Genomic DNA, 16,428 nt, shown 5'->3' with positions numbered 1-16,428 from the left:
TTTTCATAACTCAACTTATTATCTAAGTATACATATTGTATAATAAGACAATAAATTTATTTTATTTTTATTATTTTTAATTATTATTTTTTATTTTTTTTAATTAAAAATGTTTATACACCAAAATTTTAAATTGGACATTTTTGAATTCTAAAGATACACCAATGTTTAAATTCACAGAATTAAAAAAACTATAGCATTATGTATAATAAAAGCTACCTAGTAAATATCTATTAAATGAATGAAGGCATGATGAAACACACACTCTAACATGTAGATGCTGGGATTCTAAAACATTATAACTTTCCAGAAAGCAATCAGACATACTGTATTAAGAATCTTGAACTAGGGTACCTGTGTGGCTCAGTGGTTAAGCATTTGGCTTTGGCTTAGGTCATGATCCCAGGGTCCTGGGGTCAAGTCCCGCATCAGGCTCCCCACAGGGAGCTTATTTCTCGGTCTAAGTCTTTGCCTCTCTCTCTCTGTGTCTCATGAATAAATAAATAAAATCTTAAAAAAAAAGAATCTTGAATGAGGTATATATTTTTTTGTTCAATAACTCCCCATGTGGACAAGAGAAGGAAGAGAGACAACAGTATTTCAGTTTGGATACTAAATTCTTTAAAATGGAAACTTTTGAATAAAATATTTACACACATGAATGATACTGCTCAAAAACAGTATGGTATTGGCATTAAAACAGACACATAGATCAACAGACCAGAATACACAGTGCAGAAATAAACTCCTGAATATGGTCAAATTGTTTATCACAAAGGGGCCAAGAATAGGGAAAGGACACTCTTCAATAAATAATGTGAGGAAAACTGGACAGCTACATGCAAAATAAGGAAACTGGATCTCTACCTTACACCATACACAAAAAAATGAACTCAAAATGGATTAAAGACTTGAATGTAAGACCTGAAACCATGAAACTCCAAGGGGGGGTGGTGGTGGCAAAAAACAAGAAAGAAACCTTATGTAGTAGTCTCCTCAACATGGGTCTTGGTGATGAGTTTTTAAATCTAACACCAGAAGTAAAGGCAGCAAGAGAAAAATTAAACAAGTGGGACAAAATCAAATGAAGATGCTTAAGTTCATAAACAAAATGAGAAGGTAATCTACTTAATGGAGGAAAATATTTACAAGTCAAATATCTGATAAGGGGTTAGTATGTATCACAAAATATATAAAGAGCTCAAGACAATCTGATTAAAAACAGGCAAAACATAGGAATAGACATTTTCCCAAAGACATACAGATAGGCAACAGATACAAGAGAAGATGCTGAATATCACTAATTACCAAGGAAATGTAAATCAAAACCACAATGACATAATAACACCTGTTAGAATGACTATTGCTAAAAAGACATGAAAGAACAAGTGTAGGAGATGTGGAAAAGGGACCATTATGCGTTGCTCATGGGAATGAAAAGTGGTGCAACCACTACAGAAAACAGCAAAGTTTCCTCAAAAGTTAAACATAGGATTAAAAACTAAAACAAAAAACAAAAATACTATTTTTTATGAACCTGAACATTATCATTTATTTTGGTTTTGTTTTTGGGGGGGTTATTTATTTTAAGCTTTTAAATTTAAATTCAATTAATTAATATATAATGTATTACTGGTTTCAGAGGTAGAGGTCAGTGATTCATCAGTCTTATGTAATACCCGGTGCTCATTACATCACACGCTCTCCTTAATGCCCAGCCATAAGAAACTCTTAATTGTAGGATATTGAGGGTCTCTGGAAGGGAGGGGTTTGGAAGGATGGGGTAACTGGGTGATGGACATTAACAAAAATTCTATTTTGAAAATAATGCCCCCATTTTCACTGTAGCATTATTTATAATTCCATAAGATATGGAAATAACCTGTATCTAGTGAGGATGGATGGAAAAAGAATATGTGTGTGTGTGTGTGTGTGTGTGTGTGTAATACAATATGATTAAGTCACACAGAATAAAATCTTGCCATCCATGACAACATGGATGGGCCTTGAGGACATTATGCTAAGTGGAGTAAGTTAGACAAAAAAAAAAGACAAATACCTTATGATCTTACTTAAAGTGGAAACTTAAAAACAAAACAAATAAACTCATAGATTACACACAGAGGATTGGTGGTTGCCAGAGGCAAAGTAGGAATTGGGGGGAATGAATAAAAGGAGTCAAAAGGTACAAACTTGCCATTATAAAATAAATAAGCCATGTGACTATAATGTGCAGATAAGTGATTAAAGTTAATCACTGTATTATACTGTATTGTATATATGAAAATTGTTGAGAGTAGATGTTGAAAGTTCTTATTACATGAAAAAGAAATTTGTGACTATATATGGTAACAGATACTAATAAAAGTTAATAAAACAGTGCCTGACATTTAGTAAGCCCTCAAAAAAAATGATAACATTGCTTTTCTAGTGAAAACATTGTATTTTAATTTATGGGCAGTTTTATTTTTTACATTTATTAAGTTTACTAGAATACATATTTATATGGTTTAGTATAAAAAGTTAATGAAATTAATGATATAACAGTTATGGAAACAGTGAAATAGCCATGAATATTAAAGTCTGTTAATTATAATAAAGTCCAAAAATGTGTTTTATAAATATAATTACAAAAGGAATGCATTTAAATCATTTTATGATAATAAATTATTTATCTTGGTTAATGATATAAATAAGACTGAGAAACTGATTAGATACGATTGATAGGGATTAAAATATAATAGTGCCTTTGCATACACGTGGTTTGGATACACTTTTACTCTCAACATTGACAATTAAAGACGTATTAAGGCATTATTTCACCACCCTCCTGAATCCACAGGATTCCTACTTCCTAAATCTCAAAAGAGATGAAAGCAAACACAGGAGAGGAAGAGACACATACAGAGAAAAATGGAAGTATGAAGAAGACAAATTATAAAATAAGGTATCAGAAATTAGTATCTATCAACCAATACAATAAATATATATTGAAAAGCCTTCACATTGAAAAGTCAGCTGATTACTCATGAGTCAGTATCCTTGTTCTACTTATAAATGAAGTATCAAAGAAAAAAATGTGAAGATCATACCAAGAATCAAAACAAAGACTCAGAAAAATTAAATGGCTGACATGAGAATATGCTGAATAACTAATCATATATCTTATTTGAACACAAATGGGAATTATAATTAGGTGTCAATAATAACTCTTGACTACTAGGATTGCTTGGGTGGCTCAGTTGGGTAAGCATCTGCCTTCAGTTCAGATCATGATCCCAAGGTCATGGAATTAAGCCCCATATTGGGCTCCCTGCTCAGTGGGGAGTCTGTTTCTCTCTGCCCCTCTCCCCTGCTCATGCTCTGTCTCTTTCTCAAATAAATACATAAAATCTTAAAAAAAAAAATCGACTACTTGCAAGAAAGTAACACATCAGTCTATATTTTTGTTGTCATTCTGGTCTTAATTGTGGGGTTTTCCAAATTCTTAGTAAAAAAACATTTTCTGCTTTTTAGGTCAGAACAAAACAATCCCTCAAAACCACAATGACATATCACCTCACACCTGTGAGAATGATTAACAACAGAGGAAACAACAAATGTTGGTGAGGATGCAGAGAAAGGGGAACCCTCTTGTGCTGTTGGTAGAAATGCAAACTGGTACAGCCACTGTAGAAAACAATATGGAGTTTCCTCAAAAAGTTAAAAATAGATGTACTCTATGACCGAGCAATTGCACTACTAGGTATTTACCCAAAGGATACAAAATGCGGATTCAAAGTGGGCACATGCACCTTGATATTTATAGCAGCATCACCAACAATAGCCAAATTATGGGAAAAGCCCAAATGTCCAACAACTGACAAATGGGTAAAGAAGAAGTGCTATACATAGACAATGTAATATTACTCAGCCAACAAAAAGAATGAAATCTAGTGATTTGCAATAATGTGGATAGAGCTAGAGTGGATTATGCTAAGTGAAATAAGTAAATCAGAGAAAGACAAATACCATAAGATTTCATTCATATGTGAAATTTAAAAAACAAAATAGATGAACATAGGGGAAGGGAAAAATAAAAAGAGAGAGGGAGGCAAACCATAAGAGACTCCTAACTATAGAGAACAAACTGAGGTTTAATGGAGGGGAGGTGAGTTAGGGATGGGAAAGGGGTGATAGGTATAAAGGAAGGCACTCGTTTTAAGCAGTGGATGTTATATGTAAGTGATGAATCACTAAATTCTACTCCTAAAATCAATATTACACTATATATTAACCAAGTAGAATTTAAATAAAAGTTGAAAAAGAAAACAAGAATAAATTAAATAGAAAACAAGTTTTTACCAAAAAACGAATGAAAACAATCCAATAAGTATAAATATGTCTGGTAGCACTTGATGAAAAAAATGGATAAAAATTTCCAAGTCAAATTAAATTTACTCTGATTTCTCATTCACACAGTGGAAATATGTTCAATATCAGCTAATATTTGGACTCTGAAGACTATAACTACTATATATTATAACTATTGCTATAAGTGTAACTACTGACTTTCCTTGTCTAAGATTTCATCTTCCCTTTTGAAGAAGGGTAGTTCCACTCCCTCATTCTGAGCTTGGACTGGGAAGTATTTTGCCATATAGACAGTCTTCTTAAAACACACAGTTGTACCATGAGGATAAAGCTCAAATTTCCCAAAACTTTCCATCTTAGTTTCACAGAAGCTAAACTTTTATTTTCCAGCCAGGGATTCACTTTTCCCCTTTTCAACACACAATACCAGTTATCATTCAATCCTAAATCTCACCATGGGGGATATCAATAATGATAGGACAAGGAGAATAACCAGAGGTTGAGGAAGACGACACGGTACATAAACTTACAAGTCCATAGTGCCAGAGCCCCTTAAGACCCCTCTATTTGATGGACTATAGAGAGGTCCCAAGGGGTCTTGGAAAACTGGGCTGAGGAAAGACACTCAGAGCATTTAGAATAGTGACTATTAACAATACTCATGGAAATACTTCCAGAATGTCACACCCAACTAAACACAGTTTGTTAAAGATCAGTTTGGTCGGGATCCCTGGGTGGCGCAGCGGTTTAGCGCCTGCCTTTGGCCCAGGGCGCGATCCTGGAGACCCGGGATCGAATCCCACGTCGGGCTCCCGGTGCGTGGAGCCTGCTTCTTCCCCTGCCTGTGTCTCTGCCTCTCTCTCTCTCTCTCTCTCTCTCTGTGCCTATCATAAATAAATAAAAATTAAAAAATAAATAAATAAAAATTAAAAAAAAAAAAGATCAGTTTGGTCTATCTTGGTTGAAGAAACTCAATTTCTTTGAATGAACCTGAAAAATACAACCAACCACTGAAATAAAAAAGCAAAACCATGATACTAGTTAGTGTGTCTTTAAAAGAATCACTTATCCTACTCTGATATACATTTGTCAAACAGATAACAATTTGAAACCTTTAACCTAGATGTCATTCATAATAGCTTCCTTTCTTTTTAAAAAGAACAAGATTAGAAAAAAGTGAGTTTTACTAATATTTTTTTGTCTTGGTCTTGAGCTGTCATTTTAACCTGTTTCTTTCTTTTTGTTTATCTTACATTTTTATTTTATTATTTTTTTATTTAAATTCAATTTGGTTAACATATAGTGTATTATTAGTTTGGGGGCTAGAACTTAGTGTTTCATCAGTTGTGTATAACACCCATTGCTCATTATATCAAGTGCCCTCCTTAACGCCAATCAACCAATTACCTCATCTCCCACACCTCCCCTCTAGCAACCCTCAGTTTGTGTCCTGTAGTTAAGAGTCTCTTATGGTTTGCCTCCATTTCTGCTTTTATCTTTATTTTCCCTTCCTTTCTCTTATGTTCACCTATTTTGTTTCTTGATCTCCACATATAAGTGAAGTTATATGGCATTTCTTTCCCTGACTTATGTCACTTAGCATAATACCCTCCAGTTCCAACCACATCATTGCAAATGGCAGGATTTCATTCTTTTTGATGGCGGAGTATTATTCCATTGCACACATATGTGTATATATATATTATATATATACACACACACATCTTTATCCATTCATCTGTCGATAATCTGTTTCTTAATATGACAACAGTGTAATGAATGCAAGAGTTAATATTATCTAGATATACCAGCAGATATATAGTATAATTAATATCAGAGCTTCATAGAAAAAAATGATCTTAAAATAAATTTCAGTTACCCACCTGCATCAAAATTGGGAAAAAGTATAGACTATATGTTTAAATCTAAAATGAATGATTCTAATTTTAATAAATCCTTCTCCTGTTTGCATGTTTTACCTCTTTTATTTTGGTGTTCTAAATATATTCATTGAATTTTATTTTGTTGCTGATGACCAATTGCAAAAATAACTACTGACCCTATGACCACTGATTAAGGCAAACTCTAGGCAACTTGACCTTCCTGTTCATTTTCATTAAAAATATCATTTGGGAGAGCAAATCAGGCTGAAATAGCATAGACATATAATTTTCTTAAAGATTCTACATATCTAATCATTGAAAAATAGTTTTGATACAAAATGTGTATTAAAATAATGTGGCTCAAAATGGCATAGCTTCAGCTTTACTATCAGTAATCATGGCAATGATCTAATAGCCTTAACCAGGAAAAATGTTTTAGGTAAACTTTGTATTTTTTTTTAATGCTTCACTTTGCCTCAAAGCACAGAAGCACACACAACAAAATAAACCCTAGTTACATCTGAGTGTGGTTGAATTGCACATGTGTCTAGGAAACTAAACGTAAATAAATCAGCATCCCCTGGTAATTTGCTCTAGTCTGTCTATATCTAAAATCTGGTCTGAACATCTTGGCCTAAAGCACAGAGAATCAAGAGAAGAAATTTCAAATTGAGACATATAAACGGATACTTTGTTGTCAAGGGTATAGTATCCGTTGAGGGTTTTTTTTTTTTTTTTTTAATTTGCATTTCTTGGTCTCAACTCTAATGGTTCTGCTTCAGTAGCTGTGGATATAGCCTACAAACAGCATTTTTAATGAATGAATTGATGATTCCAATGAAACCTGTGTAGCCACCAGTCTTCCTTGCCCTGAGACCTCTGCCATCCAAGGCCTGATGGTCTTTAAAATGCAAGTTCTACTGAGAATAAACTACCAACGACTTCCAGTCAGTTAATCTCAGCATAGCTCCTAAATTGGCTCTCCATGGTCACTGCTCAAGATGTAAACCCTTCCAGCCTCAATCCCCTGCTCTAGTTTCATTTCCGCTCACTTACAAGTTACTGCTTTACACCCTTAGCCTCATGACCTATTTCTCTCTCCACCTCTTAGCCTTACCCAGAAGTTGGGCAGGAAAGAACTGAAGATGGAAAGGGGCTGACAGAAACAAACCAGTAACATGCCCTTCCTCAGACATACTCAAGATTCCTCAATCTCATCTCCTTAGTCCTTCAGCTCTGTCATAGGAACCTCGAATACACATCTCCACCTACCTTACTGAAGCCTCTTGTTCACTTCCGCTCATCCTAGCATCTGCTCCGTCTCTGGTTCTTTCAATCACTTTCCATCATGTTCAAATTCATCTTCTTTGCCTTTTAAGATGCATTCTCTTCATCTCATTCTCCATGTGCCCTTTATAGGATAAAGTCCTATGTTGGCTGTGCTCAGAAGAGCAAGATTGTCTGAAAATGAGCAGAAAAGTTGCTTTTTAATACCTGGACAAGGGGATGGCTTTTGCTGGGGATTCTCCTTCTCCCAACATGAAGGACTTCAGTCTACATTTCGTTTCTCTCTCTTCTTTTTTTTTTCTTCATTTTCAGTTTCTTTATTGGTTTTCTCATTGGCTGCAGGCAGAAAATGATGGTGTCAGAGCAGCTCCCAAGCCCACCAGCTCTTTTCTCAGTCTCTTTCACCCCTGGGCATACAAGGTCTGGGACTTTGTGCATGTGAGCAAGAGCAACCAGTGCTAGGTATAGGACTAGCACCTCAAGACCTATGCCAGGTCCATCGAACTCGCGTCTATCATAAACTCGAGTTGCTTATTCTGCACAAACAAGGTTATTTTTGTGGTCTTAGTACAGTGCTCCATTTTCTGCCTCCTCTCTCTCTGGCTCATAAGTGCATGCATGAGTACACGCACAGAGCTTATTAAAGGACATACGTGTGCGTCTGCAGCTCTGGATCTTGGATCCAGTGTTTAGCCCCAGAACAGAAATCACATTTTTTTTTTTCCCATGGGGCCCAGGAAAACACTTATCCCATCTCCTTTTTTATATCTTCAAACGAAAGGAGACAGTGTCTAGATGTGGTTGTGACTCTGCTAATGTTGGAGACTGTTTCAGGGCACTATTTTTGAGCATACAGACTCTTCGAGAAGCAGAATTGCTTTGTTGAGATAAAAGATATGTCAATTACATTGTCAAATCCTTCTTCAGACAGCCTAAAAACAAGAGACTCTTGCATAGTGAAATATTATTTTCTAGGAGAGTTGAATATCCATTGCTTGCTCCTTTGCAATGTTAAACGATTCACATTTTTCTAAAATTTGCTTATGTGGAGCTCTAGCCGAACATATATGAAACATGATATTGATTCTTTATATTGTCAACAAGAATAAAGAAACTGTATATTGTGAGTAGTTATATTTTAATAAAAATCTTTAATAAAATGTAATTCAATTTTCAAAAATTAAATAGTTCAATTTCATCTAATAATCTTGATTTAATTTTTTACATTTGTTAATAAAACACATTTAACTGGGTTACATTTTATTTTAATCCTTATGATCAATGAAAATAATTACACATTGAGATGACAGAAATAAGTATATAGAAACAGAATACAAAAATAAAAAGAAATAGAATGAGGAAACATGGAGCTCTGGATGAAAACTAAAGAAAAGAGAGATGACTGTTTATGTAGATAGTCTACTCACATTTTTAAAAACTGGAAATCTCAGGTGTCTGCTAAAGTTTTCCCCAATCAAATTTGTTAATATGTTTAGAAATCATTCAAGACAAGAAATAATTACTGATAAACTGACCCTTTTGAATTATGGATTTTATCAGAAAATATTTTTGGTTCATATTCATTTTTTTATCAGACAGCTTTGACATTTGGCTGACTTGAGTCATAAACACTATCTTTTGCACATATTTTTCAATTTGCTATTAACAAAAGTACTTTGGCATATTAAAATTATAGCATGTATTTCACTTAAAAATTGTCAGGTCGACTTACAAGTTTTAAATATCTGACATATATGTAGGCCTCCATTAATACTCTTGTTTAAGTTCCAGTAAATGTTAGGGTCCAGACTGCTTATGGTAAAATCATTGAGAAGAAAAACTTGGGAGTGACTCATACTCACTACTCTGGCATGCAAATCAGCTGTGATTGTCTAGTCAATGGGTCCCAGAACACTTTACTTGGGCTGATGGGAAGACCAGGAGACATATGCCTTGTTTCATTTTCTTTTTTTACTTTTAACTCAAAATTTTGAGGTTTTCCTCCAATTATATCTATTTCTAAACCCAGACCATGTGACTTTGGGGAATTTATCCCAGACCTGGCTGAATGATGACAGATTAATCCAACTCAGTGCCATACCCATGCCTATCACCAGGTTACAGAAAACTAATGAAAGAGTCATAGCGGAAAGTACACAAAAGTCTTTATGAATCTAGGGTCTCTGACTTCAATTGAGTCCTCAGTGCTGCTAATTAATTTGGCTTTATTTTCATGGTTTATTTTTGTCACGTTCTAGCCACCAGTATATCAAAACCTTTTCTCACACTTCTTGATTTCAATCCTTCTGCCTCATTTCTCAATCTTAATGATGAATTTCCTTCTTAACACTTCTTTCTAAAACTGAGAAAAAAAATGTGTCAGAGGAGATACCATCAAATGCCCTACACAAATATGAAAACATACCCTATGTTTCCATCCAATAGTTCTCTTTCCTTGCTGTTATAATAGAAGCAATGTTTCTTTACTTTGTTCTAGATACTATTCTTTCATATATTTGAATGGCTTTATCAAATTTTATTAAATCTTCAATTCCTCTCTTTCATAGACTTTTGTCATTAGTTTCTGACATATAAAGAAACCCTACAAAAACTTTCTTTCATTTTACATAATCCTCAATGATACTTTCACATACCTTCTCTTTTTGTCTTCTGACTTTTATTTTTTCACTCACTACTCTCTTCTCACTTTCTTAATCCATAGAAGCTACTCTCATCCAAGGTGCCAGGCACTTTTCGCTAGTTCTCAGTCTATACCTTATTTGAATTTTGGCAATGTTTGGCATTGTTGACCACTCTTCTTCCATAAGTCACTGTAGATCCTTGCCTTTTATAGCATCGCATGTTCCTATTTTTCTTACTGGATATCTAACCCCTTTTCCATTCTATCTTCTAGTCTCTTTTTCCTTTGCCATGTAATTAATAACACTTTGGACACCAGTTCTAAGTGCCTTTCAGATCTCACACATTCTACCGACATAATTTCATCAGTTAGTTATATGGCAGTTATGAATTATAGCAAGAGTCCACAAACATCTTGTATAAAGAGCCAGATAGTAAATATTTTATGTTTGTGAGTCATATGATCATTGTCTCATTTATTCAGCTCTGTTCTAATAGTGTGAAAGCAGCCATAGACAATACATAAACAAATGGCTGTGCTATGATCCAGTGAGGTTTATTTTCAAACAATTGCCAGACCAAATTTTCCTTATAGGTAGTAGTTTGCACACCAGTGCAGTATAATTTTGTAATTTGCAAAATTTCTGAGCTTCAGGATTGAATTACTGAAATAACTGAATACATGATCAATGTGGCTCAAGTCAGCACCTTCTATTTCGTTGTGCTGATTACAGTGATCTTATTAGTTCTTCCCTACTTAAAAGCCTTTCAGAGCTCCCAATTTGCTCAAACATTGAACATAGCTCACAAGGCCCTTAATTAGGTGTCACTCCATCCCTTAGTCCTAACTCGCTGCCATTTTTATATTTTAATCTAGAATAGTAGTGGGAATCTTTTTGGTCCACAGACTATTTATATGAATTTCTGTTTTCATTGAAGCATCTTTGTGTGTGTTTTTTTTTTAAATTTGTTTTCTGTTTATTTTTACTCTTAGTTTTTTGGCTTTGCTCTCTTAATTCCTAATACCTTGTTAAATTGTCATACAATTTATTTGCAAATGAACATATTTTAGTTATACCTTTCACAAAAACCCCCCGAACTTTTAGAAGTCATCAAACACATTAAAATTAAGCTGCAATACTTGCAATTAATTAAGGATGACACTGGAAGGTGGAGTTCCTAGAGACACTTATGTAATTTTTCATTTCTCTATATTAATCACAGTAAATCTCTTTATGCAAAAATATGTTCAGTCATAATATTTAAAACCATTAGTAATTCAGACATATTATTTAAAACCATTTATGATACCTTTAAAATTTTTACTGGGAAAGGTGTTTGAAAGAAATTTGGCATTTAAATGAATTATAAATTATATATTATAGTATAAATGTATTATACAAATATAATTATATAAATATATAAATGTAATTATTTCCCTTTTCATACAACCAAACTGAAAAACCAATATAGCATTTTCTGTGAAATATTTTTCTTTTTATTGCTGTTAGAACATCTTAATCTCATGTAACAGTTGCTTAAATGTTCAATGATATAAAATGTGTTTATGTTTTTTTTGTCACTACACAATCATTTTAGATGTATTATTTGGAAGTTCCAACATGTGTTATTATTACAAATCTTCCAAGAATTTATAAACATTCATATTTGCTGATACTACAAATAACTACTGTGCACTAAGAATATCCTAAATTCCTACTTTTACTTTTTCCTAGCACTTTGTTTTAAAATGTATTTCAAAAGTGACTGATGCAAGGAGTCCATAAAAATCTGGGTATTGCTGGCTGTCTGGCTAGACAGGTAGTTTCCCATGAAGTGGAGTTTATTATGATCAATTATTAGTCATTTAGGCTTTAGTTCCCAGCATTGCCCCATAAATTAAATTTCGTCATTATTACTGATTTGATTAGAATTGAGTATGCTAACACAAATGGTATCAAAGTCACAAGGAACTAATGTTTAAGACCAATTTATCCACTTATTAATTTACAATAAGAATCATAATTGCTAAGTAAACTGGTTAATCAGTTTGTCTATCTCTCTTGGAAAAGAAGCTTCATGAAAATAATACTCGATGAGCTTGAAAACAAAGTATGGAGAATTCTTTATATGCATGAATGTTCAATAGCATTAGGCTATTAAGTACTTTGAGGTTAATATTTACAAGAAGGCAGCTAGGTTCCAGAAAAGAATATGTGATCTTCTTAGAGTACAAACCTTTTTTTGAACATTTATTACATTATATTAAGAGTCTCCCATTAGACAATATATTCCTCCAATTTGCCTGCAAGCTCCTCAAAAAAATTTTAAACTATGTCTGTCAAATTGAAAAATATGAATGATTTTACAATGGTAGCCAAACAATAAATGTTTAGTAAAGCTTGGTGGTTCTAAAATGGGCTTACAAATGTTAGCCTCCTGAATTCTTACACATATCTCATTCTCTTATAGGATTCACAATTCCATTTAAATATTTTAGAGTCAGAAGTCTTGGAGCAAAGAAGTCATTTTTACATTATTTATGCTAAAATTTTTAAAGCATATTTATTCATGGCATCATTATTTGGCTGGGCTCTTAATAAATAGAACTCACAGAGTCATAATCAATTGGTTGGATCTACCTCAGAGATGTGCTTTTTAATGATATATTTGCTAATATTTGAGATTTATGACATTCCACACATTTAAATTATTCATTTTCTCTTAAAAATGTGTTGACTGGTGATATTGAGTCCAAATCCAGCATGACAATCACATAGGGCTGAATGTTAGCCACTTGTTTTAGAAAGAGAATACAAAGAATAAGGACAATAAACTTTCATGTCCACCAATGTTTGCAGCGATCCTGATGATAGAGTATTTGTCCAGACTCACTCACTTATGATATTGTCTGGCAATTGTGTTTGTGATTCGTATAATTTGACAATATCAGAGTGGCCAAGATAAAACATGCTGTACAGGGAGGTTCCCAGAGTGGCTGCCCAAGACTGCTCTGCCTTCTTTGTTGAGGAGGTGGTGCCGTTTCAAACAAATACTTTGCTCTTGGCTTCAGTGGAAAATTATGAAGATGGACTTGAGTGCCCAGAGTTCTCTGTTACTTAAGTTTGAGACTAGACGTCTCAAGCATGAAGGCTGGATTCTTAGCTTTCTGCTTTATTCTTGTCTGTAATCCAGTCATGTAGGACTTTGAGAATCTCAGGAATGATAACTAAAATAAATGTCCTATCTAAGATCGTAAAGAAATGTGAAAAAAAAAGTGTAGGCATGTAAAAGAATTGAATAGATAATAATCACTTTTTAAAGCAAAATATATAGTGAGGTGAGTAAAATTGATTTGGTTATTATCCTCTCGTCTTACCTCCAACTAAACTTCCTTAAAACACAGATAAGTGTTACAGGATTAATCTGTTCTCTGTTGCTGAAAGTACTACCTTAATTATGGAAATATTTTTTTATAGTTCAGCATCTGAGGTATGAAAGAAAACAGACTAAAGGAGGACAAAAGACCAGTCAGAAACTCCATGAGCAAATCTACTCAACTGGTCTGACAGTTCTCATCCTTCCCGTCTTTGTCGTTTTTGTCCTCTTCTTCCTTCTTCCCTTTTTGCTTCTCCTTTGATTCCCTCCTCTTTCCCCTCTTTCTTTCCTGTCCTTTGTTCCTTTACACCAGTTAAAACTAGATGTTTCTCGAATGCCAGAACTGGTTTGGGGCACTGAGTGTGATATTGCGCCTTGCAGGCTTTTAAGAAAGTATTGGAAATGGCACATTTAGGCAGACCAACTGTTGCACATCTCATCTGGGATTCAGCACACACAGAAAGGCCTCTGGTTAGCATCCAGGGGCTGTGTCTCCTGATTTTATCTTTGGCTGTTATGAATGAACCAGAAATGTTTTTGAACCCTAGAATTTCCCACAGGAATGCCCAATGTCCATCAATGACTCAGAAACTTGATGCTTTTTATAATGTTAATCTGTTAATTATGTATCTTCTCATAACTCTGAATGGATGTTCTGGGCAAAGAAAGGAGGCTGAAATTTGCCATGTCCTCAATATCTCTAGGAATGGAACAATAACAGTTTATTTAAGTAGTGCTGTTAATCAATTCAACAATTTAGTTTGAATTGTCACTTTTGGAAAGAATTTATTACTTCCAGCACCACTGGACTGTAAATTTAGAAAAAAAATCACTTAAATTTAACCCTATTTTACCTTTGGGTTATATGGTATTTGAGTTACATAATTATTCAAAGAGAATAGGATAGTTACCAGCAGTAGCTATATATGATCCAAGGTTGTCAATAATAAGAAATGATAGAGGGAACGTTTATGAATGATAGAGATGGCTAGTTACCTGTTAGGATATCAATTATATTTACTACCCCTTATTTAATAATAGTTAAAAGCTGAGTACAAAATTACTGCTATTTAAAAATGTTATCTTCCAGTCCTGATCCTAAACTTCACTGAATATTGAGACAACTAGCAACTTGGTGAAATTTTATAACTGACCCTACTGCTACGTAAACAATTGATACATACTTAAATATAAATAATTTTGAAATCAAGGTGGTAATGGCAGTTTGCCACATATAAATTAAGATCTAGCTACTTTCAAATTATTAAAACAGTAGTATTTTCTAAACAAAAAAAACCCACTAGATTTAGCATTTACATATCAGTATTTTGAGGTTAAATTTTCTTATAGTCTGCAAAATGAAATCTTGTATGATACAGTAAATTCAATTTACATGTTGTTATTAAATACTTTAAAGCATAAAATTCATTGTACTTATCTTAATGAAGGTGAAGGTATACAAGAAAACACTTGTTATACTTAACATCTGTGAATACAGTTATATGTAGTTCATGGAAGAGGATTTGATGTAAATGTACTTTTCAATTTTTTTTTATTGAGGTGAAATTCATATAAAAATATTAAGCACTTTAAAGTGAACAACAAAGTGGCATTTAGTATATTCACAATTCTGATATGGACTGAGTTGCTCCCCCCGCCCAAATTCATATGCTGGAACTCTAATCTTCATTATGACTATATTTGAAGATAGAGTGTTGAAGGAAAAAAAGTAAGGTTAAATGAGATCATAAGGGTATAGCTGTAATCCAGTAGGACTTGTGTCATTATAAAAAAAGGAAGAGACACCAGGAGTGCGCATGCACAGAAAGAAAGACCGTATGAGGACATTCCTACAAGGTGGCCATCTGGAAGCCAAGGAGAAAGGTCTCATTAGCAACCAATTCTATGGACAAATGGTTCTTGGCTGTCTAGCCTCCAGAATTGTAAGAAATACATTTTTATTGTGTAAGCCACCCAGTATGTGGCATTTAGCTACAGCAGCCTGAGCAAACTAACACAAGTTCCAAAGTATTTTCAATACTCTAAAAAGAAACACAACCTGTAAGCAGTTACTCCCCATTTCCAGACTGTGGAAACCACCGGTCTACTTTCTATCTCTATGGACTTACCTATTATGGATATTTAACATAATATATAGATGACTTTTTTCTGGTTTCTTTCATTAATGTAATTTTTTGAAGCTCATCCCTGTTGTCCTGTGTAATTTTTATGGGTTTCATCGTATTCCCAAACAATATATGTTGAAGTCGTAATCTTCAGTATATCGGAAGGTGGTTATCTGAAATAGGGTCATCGCACATGTATGTAGTTAAAATAAGGTTATACTGGAGTAGGGTGAGCCCTTAGTCCAATTTGATTGGTGGTCTTATAGGAAGACACTGTGAAGTCACAGAGAGAATGCCATGTGATGACAGAGACAGAGACTCAAGTTACACAATTCCAAGCTAAGGGATATCAAGGATCTCTGAAAACACCAGAAGCTAAGAAAGAGACATGTAACAGATGTTTTTCCTAGAAACTTCAGGAGAGCATGGCCCTGAACAATTCCTTGATATCTTTTAGCTTCTAGAATTAGATTAAAAAATATACTCCTGTTTAATTAGGCCACTCTATTTATGGTACTTCATTATGGCATCCCTGGGAAATTGATACAGATTTTGGTAATGAAAAGTAGGTTACTACTATAACAAATACCTAGAAATGTGGAAGCATCTGGATTGGATTTAGGTAATGATGGTGACTAGAAGAGTTTTGAGATGTATCATAGAAAAAGCCTACTAAGCTTTGAAAAGACTACATAGAAATATGGATGTTAACGATTTTAACAAAGTCTCAGAAAGCAAAAAAGAGGAAGCACCGACACATA

General features: G+C 33.9%; 1 long non-coding RNA gene across 1 annotated transcript in view; it reads right to left on the bottom strand.

Annotated features, from left to right (window-relative positions):
- The window catches only part of LOC111095090, a 29,383-nt gene extending 13,468 nt beyond the window's left edge, over positions 1-15,915 (bottom strand). Inside the window, exons 1-2 of the long non-coding RNA XR_005356589.1 lie at positions 15,671-15,915; positions 7,509-7,697 (exon numbers count right to left, since the gene is read on the bottom strand). This is a non-coding gene — a long non-coding RNA (uncharacterized LOC111095090). The remainder of the gene's footprint in view (positions 1-7,508; positions 7,698-15,670) is intronic.
- Positions 15,916-16,428: the final 513 nt, after the last annotated feature.

Source organism: Canis lupus, chromosome 3 (genome assembly GCF_011100685.1).
Source record: "Canis lupus familiaris isolate Mischka breed German Shepherd chromosome 3, alternate assembly UU_Cfam_GSD_1.0, whole genome shotgun sequence".
Lineage (NCBI taxonomy): Eukaryota > Metazoa > Chordata > Mammalia > Carnivora > Canidae > Canis > Canis lupus.
The sequence above is the reverse complement of the archived record's forward strand: the minus strand, read 5'-3'. Positions and strand labels throughout refer to the sequence as shown.